The 16,284-nt window shown below is 44.5% G+C and overlaps 1 protein-coding gene across 3 annotated transcripts in view; it reads right to left on the minus strand.

Annotated features, from left to right (window-relative positions):
- MTM1 (myotubularin 1) overlaps window positions 1-15,747 on the minus strand; it is a 58,755-nt gene extending 43,008 nt beyond the window's left edge. The window contains exon 1 of one of the 3 annotated variants that reach the window (XM_019521643.1): window positions 15,653-15,747. The gene's annotated coding sequence lies outside the window, so the exon portion shown is untranslated. Of the gene's footprint in view, window positions 1-7,243; window positions 7,340-14,960; window positions 14,986-15,652 lie in introns of those variants that run through there. The other 2 variants (XM_019521645.1, XM_019521644.1) reach the window with 2 other exon arrangements.
- Window positions 15,748-16,284: the final 537 nt, after the last annotated feature.

Below are 16,284 nucleotides of genomic sequence, written 5' to 3' on the forward strand. Positions count from 1 at the left end.
TGTGGAGGGGGAGGGTAGATGGGGGTGTGCATGGAGGGGTGCGTAGAGAGCGGGGCTCCCCCCAGAGGCAAGCAGATGTGTGGTGGAGGTGTTGGGAAGGGTGCAAGTGGGGGCAGTGTTTGTGGGATGTGTGGACTCACCCCTGCCGAAGAAAGGAAGTCCAGCTGCAGAGCCACCTCAGCCCCTCTGTATGCCCTGTGTGCGGCAGGGTGCGCCACAGCCAGACGGTGCTTGGGCCAGGTGAATGAGGGACCCACCGTGGGTCACAGCCAGCCCATGGGCTGTGTTTTGCCCACCCCTGCCTTAGCCCATAACAAGGTCTAGGTCACTCTGGCTTGATGACTATTGTACCCAAGCTGCAAAATTAAAGGTTGCTTGGGTATGTGGGCTATACGTGTTGCAATCACACCTCTAACTGCACTATTGGTATGCCCTGAGCCAGTGGCACAGCTATAACTGAATGAAGGAATCCTAAACTGTTGAATTGCCTTCTTTGGACAGACTATATTCTCCACCCCCATGTCGCATAGTTTCTGAATATTGATCAGGTTGCAACTCTACAGGTCAGGCTACAGAGCCCAAACCCAGTCATCCACGTTGCAGAACATACAGGAAGTACCGACTAAAATTGTACAGAATATTTATGCAAAGGTTCAACTCAACGGAAAGAAATCCACAGAACTTGCAACCTACCTTTGTTTTTAAAACTTGCCTAGACAGCAATGCAAAATAACATTCTGTTTTTATCCCATGAAGCACCTGTCATTTATTTTTGCTCTATTATAGGGTGCTCTAAAAATCTAGTTTGTTTGCTAAAAAGTAAAAAATATACTGCACAAGCACTTCAGGAAGTATGCTGCTCAGTACGTCATTAGCCTCATTTCTCTAGATATCTTAATTATGATATCCTTTTGCCTGAACGTCCTATATTTCAGAAAATATAAAAACAAGGAAAAAAGTTCTAAGAATTACACAACAAAATTGGAATGTCTCATCAGCAGGGATCTGGGTTTTCTTTTTCCCATGGAAAAAAACACAGTAAAAACCGGATCTTCTCATTTTAAAGAAAAAATGTGGGAAACAGATTTCCCCTTGCAGGTTGGCAGAGTTCCAGCCTGCAAGGGGCTGGGGGGAGCAAGAGGAAAGTGCTCAGGCAGGGGGCACCATGTGCACGTGTACACACGGCTACCAGGCAGGTGGGAGAACAGCTCTTACAGGCAAGTCTATTGGGGCACGGGGTGAGAATTGTGACTCCCGTACTGAGGGAGGAAGGGAGGGAGCTGGACAGGGCTGAAGCTGGGATGCTGCTCAGCCTGGGTGGGGCATAAGGTTTTGGGCCCAGGACCGGAGCAAGTATGTATGGCCACAGGGCCCAGGCAGGGAGCAGAACAGAGCCATGGGCAGCTTGTCTGAGCTGGGGAAGCCCTGGCTCCCTGCTGCTAGGGCGAGCACTTCCGGGGGTGGGGAGCAGAGGGCAATGGGGGGCACATGCCCTCTAGATTTGTACATGGGGCAAGTGTAGGCTGCCCACTGTGGCTCAGGGCTCTCTGCCCTGCTGCCCTCCCCCAGAGACCTCCACAACTCAGCGGAGGGGGTCCACTGCCACACTCAGGGGGTGCACATGCACCCATATGCACCCCCTACACAGCGCCCTGGGGAGCTCTGCCATGGCAGCATGGGGTGTCAAGTTTCCATGCCCTGCTCTGGCCTGCTACAGTGGGTCCCACCCACTGGGCCACGGAGGTCCTGGGTAGAGGGCAGCAGGATGGGGAGCCCAAGTCCATAGCCTGCACCTGCCTCCTCCCACCATGGGCTCTGCTCCAGCCACGCTGCCTATGAGGGAGGGGGAAACAGCCAACACCTCCCGCAGGCAGCAGCCAAGGCTCAGGCACTGCTGGAGGTGCATCCAGGTCCACGGCCCCCTCCAGCAGGGCTGGGGGACAGGGAGGTGTGGGTAGAAAGTGAGGGGCACTGGCAAGGTCCAGGGTGGGGCTGTGGTTGGGGAGTGAGGCATTTTGGGGTTTTTTAAAAATCAGGGAATTTGCAATTTTTAAATGGAGAAAACCAGGATCCCTGCTCATCACGTTTCCTACTGTTACAAATTCAGTTTGTGCCATTTCTTCCAAGCCTACAAAATAAGAATTTACTGTCAAAAAGAGTTTAGTTCAATGTCGTCGTCTTTTTTATTTTTTTGGGAAGCTACCACATACATCAGGCTGTCTACCTGGTGATTCATGGGACACGTGTAGCCTAGAACAGGTTAAGTTGAAGTTCCTGGAGTGGTGGTCAGGTAGGAGCCCATCTCCAGTAGTAGCCAGTCTCTGGGCTCCCCCTCCCTCCTCTGGCTTCTACTTTCTGAGCTCACTGCAGGGAACAGTGTGGCACAGCATGGGCGGCTTGGGGTGAGGCTTGGGCCACAAAATGTGCAGTGCCAAATGTGTGGGGCACCCATGCAGGTATGTGCTACAACACTGGGCATGGGGAGGGGGTCTCTGGGTACAATGGGAGTGGAGGGAGGGAAGGTAGCAGCGTCCATACAGCAAATGGCCTGAGGGCCCACAACTCCCACTGGGATAACCCAAGGGGCGTGCAACCCCAGCCACTTAGAAGCTGGACAGCTCTCACATATATCATTAAAATATCCAAAATACTACCTGGCAAAGTCCTTTTCTTACCACCCAACTTTTGTGTTGGAAGTCAACCAAGTTGTTTATTTTAGCTTACCCAGGGAAGACAAACATGTAATGCACACCTGTTATTTCCCCTGCTTTATAAGGAAACTCGAGTCAAGTAATTAAACTTTACTTGAGACTTAATGGAGTAATAAGGCAACAAACAAAATTCTAAATTAAGATCTATAGGCAATGGTTGAGAAGATCAAGTTCTCATTGACAGTACCTGCCAGTGCAGGAAGCACTCTGTATGTTCTTTTCTAACACTGGAATAGCCAACTCGTTGTCAGAAAAGCGTTGGGGGTTTTTTAATCCATCATTACACATTTCCCTTTAAAACACCGATTTCTTTTTTCTGTCAGAACACCAAAGCATTGGCTCTGGCAAACTGCCGAAGAGTCTAAAGCTTTATTTCATCACTCTTAAAATAGTTCAGTAGTTACTGAAACTATTAGAGAACAGTTTCTAATTATTATGGAGCAATAGCAGCCACTCCATAGGAAGAAGTATGCAAAATAAATTCCCAGCATAAGAGTGACTTTATTACTCATGTCACCTGAACACATGCACTCAAAACAAATCCATGAAAAATAACCTTAAAAAAAATGGTAACTAGACTTGTTTTATTTCAGAATTTTAAATGAATCAGATGAGAATTACCAAATTACAACTTTCCAAGTATGGAGGAGTTAAACAGTTTGAGCACTGTCCTGATGATCTTACTAAAGCATTTAAACCAGGGGTGGGCAAAATGCAGCTCGTGGGCCAGATGCAGCCTGCCACGGCATTCTATCTGGCCCGTGGGGCCTGTAAAAATTTAGAAAATTAATATTTATCTGCCCCTGGCTGCCTGTCACGCAGCCCTCGATGGCTTGCCAAAACTCAGTAAGCGGCCATCCACCTGAAATAACTGCCCACCCCTGATTTAAACAAACATTGCTCAGAACTTAATCTTTCATTAAGGTGGGAGGGGAGAAAAAAAAAAATCACTGCACTTATACTAGCTGTTCCAAAGTCGCATGGAAATAGGATCTCAATAAGTTTCCTAATGACCTGTATGTATAGACAAAAAATAACACATTTTTAAATGCATTTAAGTGTATTTTAACACAAACATACACCAACTCTAAGCACTTAAGTACCTTTAAACTTCTGTCTGCAGCTTTCTTGGGCTCTCAAAAAAGTGGACTTGAGAAACCCACTCAAAACTCATGGGTTGTAGGCAACTAGGTGGGGAGAAATGCAGGAGAACTATGTTCTATTCTGAAAGAAGCCACAGCATGTACAGACATTTGCTCTCCCAGGAGGAACTCTGCTGGGAGCAATTTAACCCTGGTTATTCCTACTCCTACAGTGGTCATTTTTACTCTGAGAAGAAAAGCCTGAACAACTGTACACTCTGTTTCTCCTCGGAAAGATGCAACTCTCCCAAGAGAAAGTGAATGCCCAAACGAGGCCCAAGACTCCCAGGGTTTCCCTGATGTTGTTTAAAAAAAAAAAAGAGGTCAATGAAAGGGAGGAAAATTCCATCCCACCCTCCTGTTTCTTTCTATCCTTCCTGAAGACTTGTACAAATCCATTAGGATGAAGCAAAGTATAGGGGTATTCACCTTTCCACATAAGCCTCATCACTTCCTTTACAAAGCTTTTTAGCTCACAAGTGTAGGATTTTCAGTGAGCACTCCTACTTCCTTTGAATCTACAAGGCTGGGGAAGAATATTCCAAAGACATTTATGAATCAAATGTAAATTACTGGAGTTTATTTAGGGTCCAGGAACAAGTTATGGTTCATATGACATTGATAACCCACTAAAGAGTTGCACAAATCAAATTAAATCTTATATTTAATTGGTTAAGTTACACTGGTGCAAACTCTTATGTGGGCACAATTAAAGAGAGTTTATATCCACAACATCAATTTAAAGTTAATCCAGGCTACATTAACATAAGCATACTACAAATGTTCTGAGAATAAAGTTAATTGTTGTCGATAACATGCACTCTCTTATAGGTACCAAATCATATTTTTAAGCCACCACCAATAAATAAATTCAAACAAGAAAACTACTTTGCAAAAGCCATTTAAAAGTTGTCATTTGATGTAGTTACCTCTTTTCTTTTTTGAATAAGGAATGAAAAGAAATGATTTCTCCATACATCCCATAATCACATCTTGTACAGAAGAACACAATAGCTGAAGACCTCTCAATATTTCTGTGACCAGTGTCAGGAGCTTAGAGGTTATAGTGAATGATCTGCTTACACTTTCAGAAAACATGACTACTTCATCCGAACTGGAGGCATGCAAAAGAATTAACCCAACTCTCAAGAAAGAAGCCATATTCCCACATTATCAGGTTACTTATTTAAGATTTGCACTGGACCCACAGCTTTGTCCATCTAAATCAAGATTTTCTTGTTGCACATTGCTTGCAGTTAGAAAACACTGCAAACAATGAAGCCAGAGAAATTTAGGTAATTTGTCACTGAGCTTAAAACTGGCAAATGCAGATTAATTATAAAATAAATGAGAGGACAAAGAACATCAGAAGGGAAATGATTAGACAAGCAGTTTTATGTACAAGTAGCATTGGAGTAGGAGTGATAGTCAAAGAAACACATGAGAGGCAAGGATTTTTGTGGATGCTGTCTCCTATTGGATGGCATGGTTGATAGACAAGCTTAGTCTAACTCAGTGGTAGTCAACCTTCCAGCCTCGTGGGCCAGATGAATGGTGCAGGGCCAGTCCATGGGTCTGATCCAATGTGGGGTTGGATCCAGCCAGTGTGACCCTGCGCAACCTGCCCAGCCACATGCACCAGCATGATCCAGTGCATGTGGCCATCACCAAGCTGGTGCTGCAACCTACAGGTCCAGAAATTTAGCAGCAGGGGTGCAAAGGCAGCACTTATTGGTGTGCGTTCATGCAGTTGGTCCAGTAAAAGATACTACCCACAAAAATCTTTGCTTTCACATATTTGCTGGGCCATCACAGTTGCAATATCACTGACAAGCAACTCTCATGACGTCCCTTCCAGCCTCTGTCTATAAAATTATGAAACTCAACTCCAACAAGCTCCTCTATGCGTATCCCAACTGTGCAGTTGGTCTGATAGAAGACAACCCACAAAAATCCTTGCCAGTTTCATGTAATAAATTTTTTAGAGTTACTATATTATATAAATATGGTTGCAACCCTTGTAACAACCTGCAGATGCAGTAAGAAAAATCATGCTTTCCTGCCTCCTACATAAAGTTAAAAGTCAGCACATCTGGCAAGAGATTCTTTTTAAACGTTGGACCAAAAAAAAAAAACCCTATAAATTCTATGTACAGTGGAGCAAAGATCGAGTGTGCTCAGTTACATGGAGGAAATATTTGATTTATTTAAACTAAAACAAGAAAAAGCAAGTGAAAAAATTCTGCAAATTTTATTGACTGATCAATATGAACCTTTTACCAAAGGAAAAAAAATGTATACTGAAGTCAGGTTTAAAGGGCAAACAGGCTCACCTTCATAGAGCAAGATATTTGGGAAGATTACTAAAGCAAGCAGCATCAATACATATAAGAGTGCTGTACGAGTCTGGGTTATCTACAAGCATTCCCCTAATCAATTATCAGGTGAGGCAACTTAATCAAATACTTTAGAACCAGATTTAAACGTAACAAGGGATACAAAATGAGGTCAAACAGCAGATTGAATTCTACTTTTTCTGTGAGAAAAGCACTTTCCCAAAACTTCAGATAAGACTCATTCATTAAGTACTAGAAAGCAGAATTCAGCAATACATAAATAAGGCAGAAGAAATAGAAAACCATTTTATCTACGATTTTAACAAATCCACAAGTCTCTCTCAACACAGATGCTGATACAGACAGCCATACCATAATTTCAAAAAAGCACCACCTAATAAGGTAGCTAAATTTCAAAACATGTCACCAAAAAGTTTAAAAGAAGCTGCAGAAAAATAAGCAGACTCACTTGTATATAGCATAAAATAGAACAGCAAAATGAAGTTGCTGTCAGAAGTACAAGCCACTCTGTTAACATGCATTTCAAAAGGAAAGGAAGTGGAAAAAAACACCCAAACACAAAATACTAAACCACATTAAGAGGTTAAACTGTGAATCTGGGTTATATGCACAAATGCACAAACTAAATAGCGTCTACACATCTTTTCAATGCTGTTGGAAGCAACACAGTTGAAGATTAACGATGTTCAATTTCAAGTTTTTCATGTTTGAAAAAATAAAATCATACAAACACAGAACAATTAAAGTTTGTGCAGTGAGTTATGGCACATTACAAACATGCTCACCTGCTAGAGCACCAGCCCTTACCTGGTATAGGTTAGCAAGCATATGACAAATGAAAAAGAAAACTCAACACTAAGTGAATGAACAGGTCTGGTAGGTACACAACAACAAGATCTTTAAGCAAGTAAAAGAAACATTTAAATCAATTCTTAGAGCAGCTCAGTAAACTTGAGATCCCTTCTGTCATAATTTAGGAGCGAGGTCTCTCTCATTTCTCACAGGACATGCTTTTCAAGACAGAAGCACTTACCTGCACTTTTCCCCAGAGTACAGCTCCACAATTCCCTGTCCTTTGGACTGGATTACCTGGCTACAAGCCCCTCTTTTCCCATCAAGCTGTAAAGGGATGAGAAATGTTTTACACCCCCTCTGTAGCCTCTCAGTGCCCACTTCAAATGACAGATTGCACAGCACCTTTGCTTCTCCAAACAACACAGCAGGGTCCTCTATTCAGACTGGGGCAACAGCCCTCATTTCCAACCGTATTCTCACAATAGGAAAAATGGATTTGACACTTTCTTCTGCAAGCCAGTTACCAGCAACTGATTAGAAAGAATCAAAACATCTACTTCATAACAAACATATTAGTTGCCCAACAGTAAACAGCAAGCAGACAAGCTATTTGCAATCTTGGTCTCAGCTAAAATTCATCCTTTTCTTTGTGGGCTTCATAGTTTCCACCTAAATCCAGCTACAAAATTTCACCTTCCCTGGGAGAGACCGATTCACCTCCTCCCCCTGCCTGCATAGTAGGGCTGTGCAAAATTTCACTGGCCACTTCATTTAGACTCATTTTAAGGTTGAAACAGCAAAATCGAAACAAAACAAAGGGCTTTGAAACAGCCTCGAAACAAAACCAGGCTAGTCTAAACATTTCAACCATAGTGCTGGGGATGGGAAGTCAGTCCATCTGGGCTGACTCCCCACCCCCAGCCCGATCTAGTGAAACACTGAAACAGCCTCACTGTTTTGAGGAAGCAGGTCAGCATTCTCAATTCATAAGTTCCCCCATTTGTTTCTACTAGAGATGTAAATAGAGATTTAAAACTATCCTGTTGTAATTACAATGGTTAAACAATTAAATCGGTATGGGAACCCCAGAGCAGGTGGGAGGGAGGCAGGAGCAGGAAGAAGAGAAACTAGTACCCAATAGCTAAATTCTATGAACCTCCAGGCAGGGAGGCTGCAAGCAACTCTGTGGAGTCAAACTATAGGTACTAATCCTCTCTCCCCATCCTCACTCCCCCCTCACACCTGCCCTGCCACCTTCGATTCCTCCTAGGGCACCTCCTAGGGCACCACATAGTTTCCCTTCCCTGCCAGACTGCACCCCACCCTGCACTAAGCTACAACCTGTTACCACTGGGCTTATCGGTTAAATACTATCAGTCACATTAACTGTTCACATCCCTATTTTCTACAATGCAAGATTTGCTAGTAGAGTGTATCCTGCAGCACAAGAGTTTTTCTAAAACCAAAAATACACCAGCTCTCCCAAGCCACAGAAAATCTGCTGGCAGAAGCTGCATCCAGATCAAGAGCCCTGCAAACATCCTTTTACACCCAGAGCCAACAGTTCTGTCGGCAGAACTACTTATTGCAGACTCCACAGCCCTCTTGACGTCACCCTCACCTCCAAACTATATGTTGCCACTCCTGCCTCTATTGTGGTAACATCTGCTACTCCTCTTCCTCTCCCAACATCCCTACTCTGAATGAGCTTCTGTGCCACTTACTGGCTCACATTTCCCTTGCCTTCCTGTGGATAGCACATCGCCAGTCTTCTGCTTGTTTTTCCTACATCCTCTCACACTCATAAAGGAGTTTAAGAGGCTGTTTTCTCTTCATTCCCCTCCTAAAACAAGCCAAATACATATTTTCATAAAGTTCCCCATCTAGGAGTATACAAGAACTCAAATCCACAGTCCCTACTTTAAAAACTAGCAGCTTCACTATACTTTTTTGTCACTTTGTACGTACACATCTTCCTCAGACTTTGGTCAATTGCTACTGTTAAGCTCAAGTTTCAGATCTTGCAAGCCAAAAAAAGGACCCTAAACTAACAGATTTAGGAAATGGAAGCATGTTAGCTAGGTCACAAAATCATGGCTCTCTTATCTGAGCATGACAGAGCCTCTGCATCCACAGCTATGTTGGCAGAGCCAGTGCAGAAGCAGCATGTGCTGACAGGCATTTTTGGTGTCAGTGTAGATATATAACCTCCTCAACTGACACAGTTAAGCCAACAGAAGTATTTTTCCAGCAGCATACCTACACCCACACCAGGGTTTTTGCCTGCATTGCTGTATCAACCAGGAATTATTTTTTCCACTTTTCTATATGCCATAGCTTTTCAGTACAGACTGAACCTATACCACTGATAATCTCTCTCCCCTTTTTGTCTGAATCATCACAACCTATCTGTATGGACCTGCTGATCAGTGGTCTGCGAAAAATAAATGAGCGCCTACATATTAATCAAATCATGCGTCTGTCGCTACTGGCGAAATGGGCCTCATCTCTGTTCAGTAAGTGGTTCTACTTCTGGAGCTCCAAGTCTCTTAGGTTTTTTAAAGTAGACTTTTTGATTCAGGCTGTGATCAGTATGCATGAAGTGGCCTGTTAAGTCTGACTTCCCTCACATTGAAAGCTCTCTAAGTGCACGGGCCTTGACTGAAAATGTGCACATACTATCTACAGAACATTTTAATATTGTTCATATCCATTTATCTTTACTCATATAAATCAACAAGGATGGACACTCAAACTCACAGAGTATGCACACTAATCCTTGAGTATATTCTATACCACAACATTATCTTAGCTCCAGAACATTTGGAGACCTTTCTAGATGATTTAGCCATGACAGCAAACTTTTCCCCTCAGACTGGATTATCTTTACAGGCTTCTTTTAGGAAGACTGTACAGTAATACTTCTCGTACTGCCAGTTCTCTGTGAAATGATGAATGAGAAGCTGGCTCATTTAAGGGAGAATATTAAGCTTTATGTTCATTTTTTGGCAGTGGTTCCAACTCCTCAAGTCTCTATAATTCCCTCATATGCACCACACATGTACAAGACAATGACCCCTGCTCAAAAGAGCTTATAATAGAACTGAACAAAATGAGAAAACAAGAGAATAGAAACAGAGACTGAACAACAGCAAGATGGTTATGATTACTGTAATAAGCAGCAGTCATAACGTATCAGCTACCTAACCATTTTTTAGCATTTACAGGCATGACAGCACATTCCGATTTAGACAGATTTGAAGGAAAAGCAAGTACTGTTTTTGCGTGTGTCCTGTTTATTTCTTTACAGGGGCTCCTATGTTTAAGGGGCAGCATGGAAGGGAATATAAAAGTACTTGCTGGAAAACTGGACCAAGAATTCTCACAATGCCACCCAGAACCCCTAAAAGCTGCTGCTTCATCTCTGTTTAAAAATAAAAAACAAATACACCAAGACCCTGCAGTCTGCTGCTGGAAACCGGGTGAAAAGTGAATGAAACTCATTAAAAAAACAAAACAAAACGACACAACAAAATTTAAAAAGATCTTAAACTATTAAAAAAAAGGAATCTTTTTCTCCTGAATTTTCCTCCTTTCCCCACTTTTTGGCTTTCCTTTGTAGCCTGCACCTAATGTACAATATCTCTAATTCCCATCTGAATTTCAAGTGAAACTCATTTGCAAAATGTTATTAGCCTTTTTGTGGAGCTCTGATGGAGGTATAGATTATTCTTATTCTTTGATCACAGCATTACAGTCTAACTGTTTACCTACTTCCCTATTTCAAATTATAGTATATATAAAAAAAAATTAGTGGCATTTGTGGTAAGAATGAGAGATGTCTCTTAACAACAGAATTGTTAAAGAGACATCTCCAAAGACAGATTAGGGAGTCCATGGGAATGTATGCATAAGAAATGTTGATAAAGTAAGTTTTTGAAGATGGATCTTGACCTGCTATCTTGGTATTTCTTTTGCTTTTCATATTGGACACCAAGGGAGACCAGCATCTAGTCCTGCAATTCCAGTGCCTCTCTTCCTACTCTGGCAGATGCCCCTGGTACCACATCCTGAAAATTACTGCTACTACTTTTTTCCATTCATATTCTTATGCACTTCTTTCCTCATCCTCTTTTTTGCTGCTTTTGCATTTTCTGACTTCTTCCTTATTCACCTTCTGCATGCCTCTCCTCCTTTCTAACTTTGATCCCCATTCCCCCGCCATAAAATTACACATTGCTGAGATGAAAAAGCATCCTTCACTGCCCTGCAGGCCGGGATAGGTGCAATATGAGCAAAATAGGAGCCTGTTACTTAACATCCCATATCTGAGGCAACAATTCCACACACATACACAAAATGCCCTGCAGCATTAGGAGGCACAAAAGAAGCAGTGAAGAAATGCAGTGATTTCAAAAAACCACTTATTTAACCTATAGACTCATCAGCACATCTACATAGTTAAACCATAGCCTTCCAAACCCCCACAGATCCTTTTCTTCACCCTGTACCCCTTGAAGTAGTCTGTACCTCCCACATTGTCACCCACATTGTAAAATGACAGGTGATAAGAATCATCTGAGGGGCACCAGATACTGCTTCAAAATTTAATTTACAGTCTTCAGCATCTCTCTCTGGCTTGTTCTTGAAATACACCTACCTCCTCAGGCCACCACCACTTTATTACTAAAGATTTAATTGATGATTCTATTTGAAAATGGAAATTGAAGCTCTAAGAACTCATACATTAGGATCACCCCATTTTATTTCCCTCCTCTTCACTAGCATTTTTGGTATATTTTGGACGATTAGACAGGCCAGCATGAGCACAGCACTATTTTAGATTTAGATTATTTGGCACTGGTGAGGTCTCACCTGAAGTATTATGTTCAGTTTTGGGCTCCACCTTTTAAAAAGGACATGGAGAAATTGAAGAGGTTCCAGAGGTAGGTGACAAGAATGATGAAGAGTTTGGAAAGTAAGTCATATGAGGACAGACTGAAGGAAACAGGCATGTTCAGCTTGCAGAAACAGCACTTAAGGGGATATGGCAGCAGTGTTCAAAAATCTGCAGGAATCTATAGAGAGAGAAAATGCTTTTTCTCTCTTGCTGCAGAGAGCTGACCAAGAGCTTGAAGTTGCAGCAAAGCAGGTTTAGATTAAATATCAGGAAATCTCTCTTCCCTGTTGGAAGAGTGAGGTAGTGAAATCGACTGTCTAGGGAAGTTGTGGAATTAACCACTGAGGGAGGTGTTCAAGAAGAGGTTGGATAAGCAGTGATCTAGGAGTAGTTGGTATGCCTACATTCTACTAAGGGTATTCCCCATGCTTCTGGGTTTCCTGGCTGCCACATGAAGCCAGGAAGGATTTTTTTTCTCCCTCCTGCTACTACCTGCATTAGGAATTGGGGGGGGGGGAGGGTTTGCTTTCCTCAGAAATATTGGGGTTGGCTGCAACCCTGCAACTGGGGATATTGACTGAGGCATGCCAATGCTTCAGCTGGGACTAGAATCTGGGGATTCCTGGCTAAAGGGTCTTGTCCCTCCTTGCAGTCACACGATAGCCACATCTGGGGTCAGAAAGGAATTTTATCTCCTGGTCAGATTGGTATGGATTTGGGGGGGGGGGGGTTCTTTCTTCTGTAGCGGGGGCTGTGGCCCTCTTCCTTGGATCTCCCAAGCATATTTTAACAACCTTACTTGCAGCTAGATGTTCGCTGCCCGAGGCAGGTTAGGTTGTTGTCTTGCAGTTGCGTCAGGGCTAACTGTGTAGTTTTGCTAATAGTGATTGTGCAGTGATTGCCAACCAGGGTACCACACAATTTTAACACTCTCAGATTTGCAAATGTGATCCACAATATAAACCCAATAGACTTAATCTCTAATAGAAATCTACAGTTGTTGTCTTTCTACTACAAAGAACTCAGAAAAATTGCTGGGTTGTTTTTTTTTAATCTACATAAAAAATGAGTGAAAACTAAGCTGACAGTCTCCAAGGGATACCTCAAGTCTATCCAGGAGGTGTCTCACATCTTAAAAAGTTGAGAACTACTGGGTTAGACAATGGATTTGTTTATGATGATTGAACTAGATTACCTCCAGAAGTTCCTTTCAACCCTACTTTTCTATGATTTCCATGAGTTATACCCCCTATTTAAAAAACACTCACTGAAGGACAGGGGTAAGATAGAAAGGGAAATTTAATCTTGCCTTCCAATGAAATGCAGTCACTTGGATACAGAATTCCTCCACTTCACCTTCTTCGTCATGCTATATCCAGCTCCTTCAATACACATCCTGTCAACAGGGGCAAGTGTTATGACTGAGAGGAGGGACAACTGGCTAGATTATCTTCTAAAACTAAAGTCTTACCCAATGAGGCTGGCTATAGGAGAACCAACAAAGTTGATGGAGAAACTTCACCAGTTGTTGCACCTTAAGACTCAGGTAGTCTTTGGCTTCTGCCAAGACATGTTTAGTTTCACAACATGTATTTCATGGAAAGAATGGAATATATTACACGTCAGAAGCATTTGCCTTTTGTACTATAATTGGGTCTAGACTAGAATACAAGAGGTAGGGAAAGGCATACATTGTTACTGCTGCCAAAATATGTCCTAGTTATTGTTATAAAAATGTCAAGGTGAGAAACATCAGAGGAAAAGCAGGCCAAAAATGGTAAACATGTTAATGTAGGATAAGAAACCAAAGTGTTACTGGAGAACAATATCCATATGGGAAGATGAAGCATCTTCCAACCTGGAGCTCCAAGATGGACAATTCTAAATCGTGTTGTATATACTGAATGTGGTATACATTATATAAACTATTTTCTGTTAGAATATTAGAAAATAGAATATATACTGTATACTACATTCACAATAATGCTACATATCTAAGCACAAGAGTGCAAACCCTCCCCCCCAAAACCCCAAGGTGACCTACATCTATCATGTGCTTTTTCTCCAGAAGTACATGCAACAAACTGTTTTGGGGAACTTCAGACCAAACCAAGAACAAAAAAACCGCCAAAAAACCCCACACTGTTACAAGTCTGGTAGGGAAGGCATTATCTAAGATTATTGTTTCTCTTGGATGGTTTGGATAGGGATGGTTCGGATAGGGATGGTTCTGCCCCAGAAGCAGAGGGCTATGCTACATGGCCTTTGGAGGTCCCTTCTCTGCAATTCTGCATCTCTGAAGTTGAGCAGACTAGTGTGAGGAAAAAAATTGAACAAGCAGAATTTGGGTTCTTTAAGACAAAGCAGCATAGAGTTCCACACATTTGCACCATGTCAGGAGTAACAACATCACTCATGGCAATAGAGGCAAGAGATGACGAAAGTCACCTGCTCCACATCACCTGTTAACTGAAGACAGATGGAGGCTTAGGAGGCTCAAAAGTCATAAACCATTTGTATGTGAAATCCTGGAAGAGACTGGGGATACTGAACCAAACTGACAGACAGCAATGCAGCAGGCCGACTACTGGGAAGTCAGATCTATCCCAACAGTGTTTTATAACAACACTAAACGAGGTCCCCATCAGATACAACCTTGACAGAAAATCGCGGCTCAAGCTGAACTATTGGCAACACATATGGTGTGCACGTGCATCCCCTGAGGTCGGCCATGCACTTCCGGTTTTGCCGATCTGGGACCCCCCCCATTGGCGATCTGGTGCCCCCCCAAACTCGAGAGGCACCAGTCGTCCGTGACCCGAGCAGAGCAAAACCTGGATGTGGGCACTGCAAGACGCACTTCGTTAAATGACCCTCTTGGACAGCCCCCGTGTGAATGCAGTGGCACCCAAACAGCACGGCTCCGAATCAAATGCTGCAATTCTCTACAAATGCGTAGACAAAATCTGCACGTTGAGCGGTAATACCACACAGCAGCCATCGATTCGGATGCCGATACCTGATGCCATATGAAAGAGGAGAGAGGACTTGCTACCTAACGAAGCTGAGAGCGGCAGGGCTGGAGAGGTCGCCTCGGCCAACCCAAGGGAAGACCATCCCCCCTACCCTGACCGCCCCAGACGTCGCGTCGTCTAGACAACGAAGAGGAAGGCCACGCTGAAGAGCTGGACGCGCGCCCGCCGCACGCCCCACCAGACCAACCCCATGGAGACGGGAACGTTTCTTGTCCCGATTTCCTTCCAAACCGCCTTGGCATGACCATGTCGTGGCTGCCTCCACGTTTTCATGGCTGGACCCCCAGTGCCAACGACTTTCACCGTATTCGTACCATCATCGTTTCAACCCTTGCTCCGTTATGGCGAAAGCGTTCGAAACATGCGACAGTTTCGGAGGCTGCTGACAGATGCAAAACCCAAGTTGCTCACAGGGTTTAACCCAATTTCGGGGTTTGCTGGCTGCACTTCCTTGCAACCGCCAGCCTCGAAGTAAAGAAACACGTCAACTCGGGCTGCCCAGATCCCGGGTCCCTCGTCAGCGGCCTGGAGGGAGCAATATCGAGTCACAGGAAGACTTATTTGCAAACTGATTTGCATATTTTTAAGCGTGCGACCGTTTTTCCTCCAAAACGGTCATTGGGAGGTCCCAACACGGTCACGGCACGGTTCAGACCCGGCAGCGCTGCGCACGGGGGGGAAGAACGGGGGGGCCAGGCCGGGCCGGACTCACCGCGCTGTGGGTCCGCCACCGCCGCCGCTCCCCTCACGGCCAACTTCACCGGTCACGTGACGGGCAGGGACGCGCCGCGCCCCCTCCCGGTGCCAAGGCTGGGCCGCCGCGGGGCATACCGGGACATGAAGTCCGCCGCTGCGCGAGCCACGACGGGAGATGAAGTCCGCGCATCCTGGGGCACGCCGGGAGATGGAGGCTGCTGCCGCCGCGCTGGGCACGACGGGAGATGGAATCGGCCGTCGCGCGGGAGAGGTGGAGTTGGAGGGAGGGTTGCGGGGCATGCTGGGAGATGTGGTCCTGGCGGCCTGGGTCACGTGGCTGGGGTGGGCCCATGAGCGCCCGTGGCAGGGGGCGGTGTTGTGAGCGTGGGGCAGCCTGTCGTCCCCCTCCCTCTCGCGCCCCAATACACCCCTCCTTGCACCGACACAACCCCTCTTTGCACCAACACAAGCTCCCTTTGTGCCAACATGACCCCATTTCCACCAGCACAACCCCTTCGCACCAGCACACACCCCTCCTTCCCCCTTGCACCAACCCAACCCCTCTTTGCACCAACACAAGCCCCTTTGCACCAGCACACACCCCTCAGCACACACCCCTCCTTCCCCCTTGCACCAACACAAGCCCCC

The sequence above is a fragment of the Gavialis gangeticus genome, unplaced genomic scaffold (genome assembly GCF_001723915.1).
Source record: "Gavialis gangeticus isolate Ggan-Ray unplaced genomic scaffold, GavGan_comp1, whole genome shotgun sequence".
NCBI lineage: Eukaryota > Metazoa > Chordata > Crocodylia > Gavialidae > Gavialis > Gavialis gangeticus.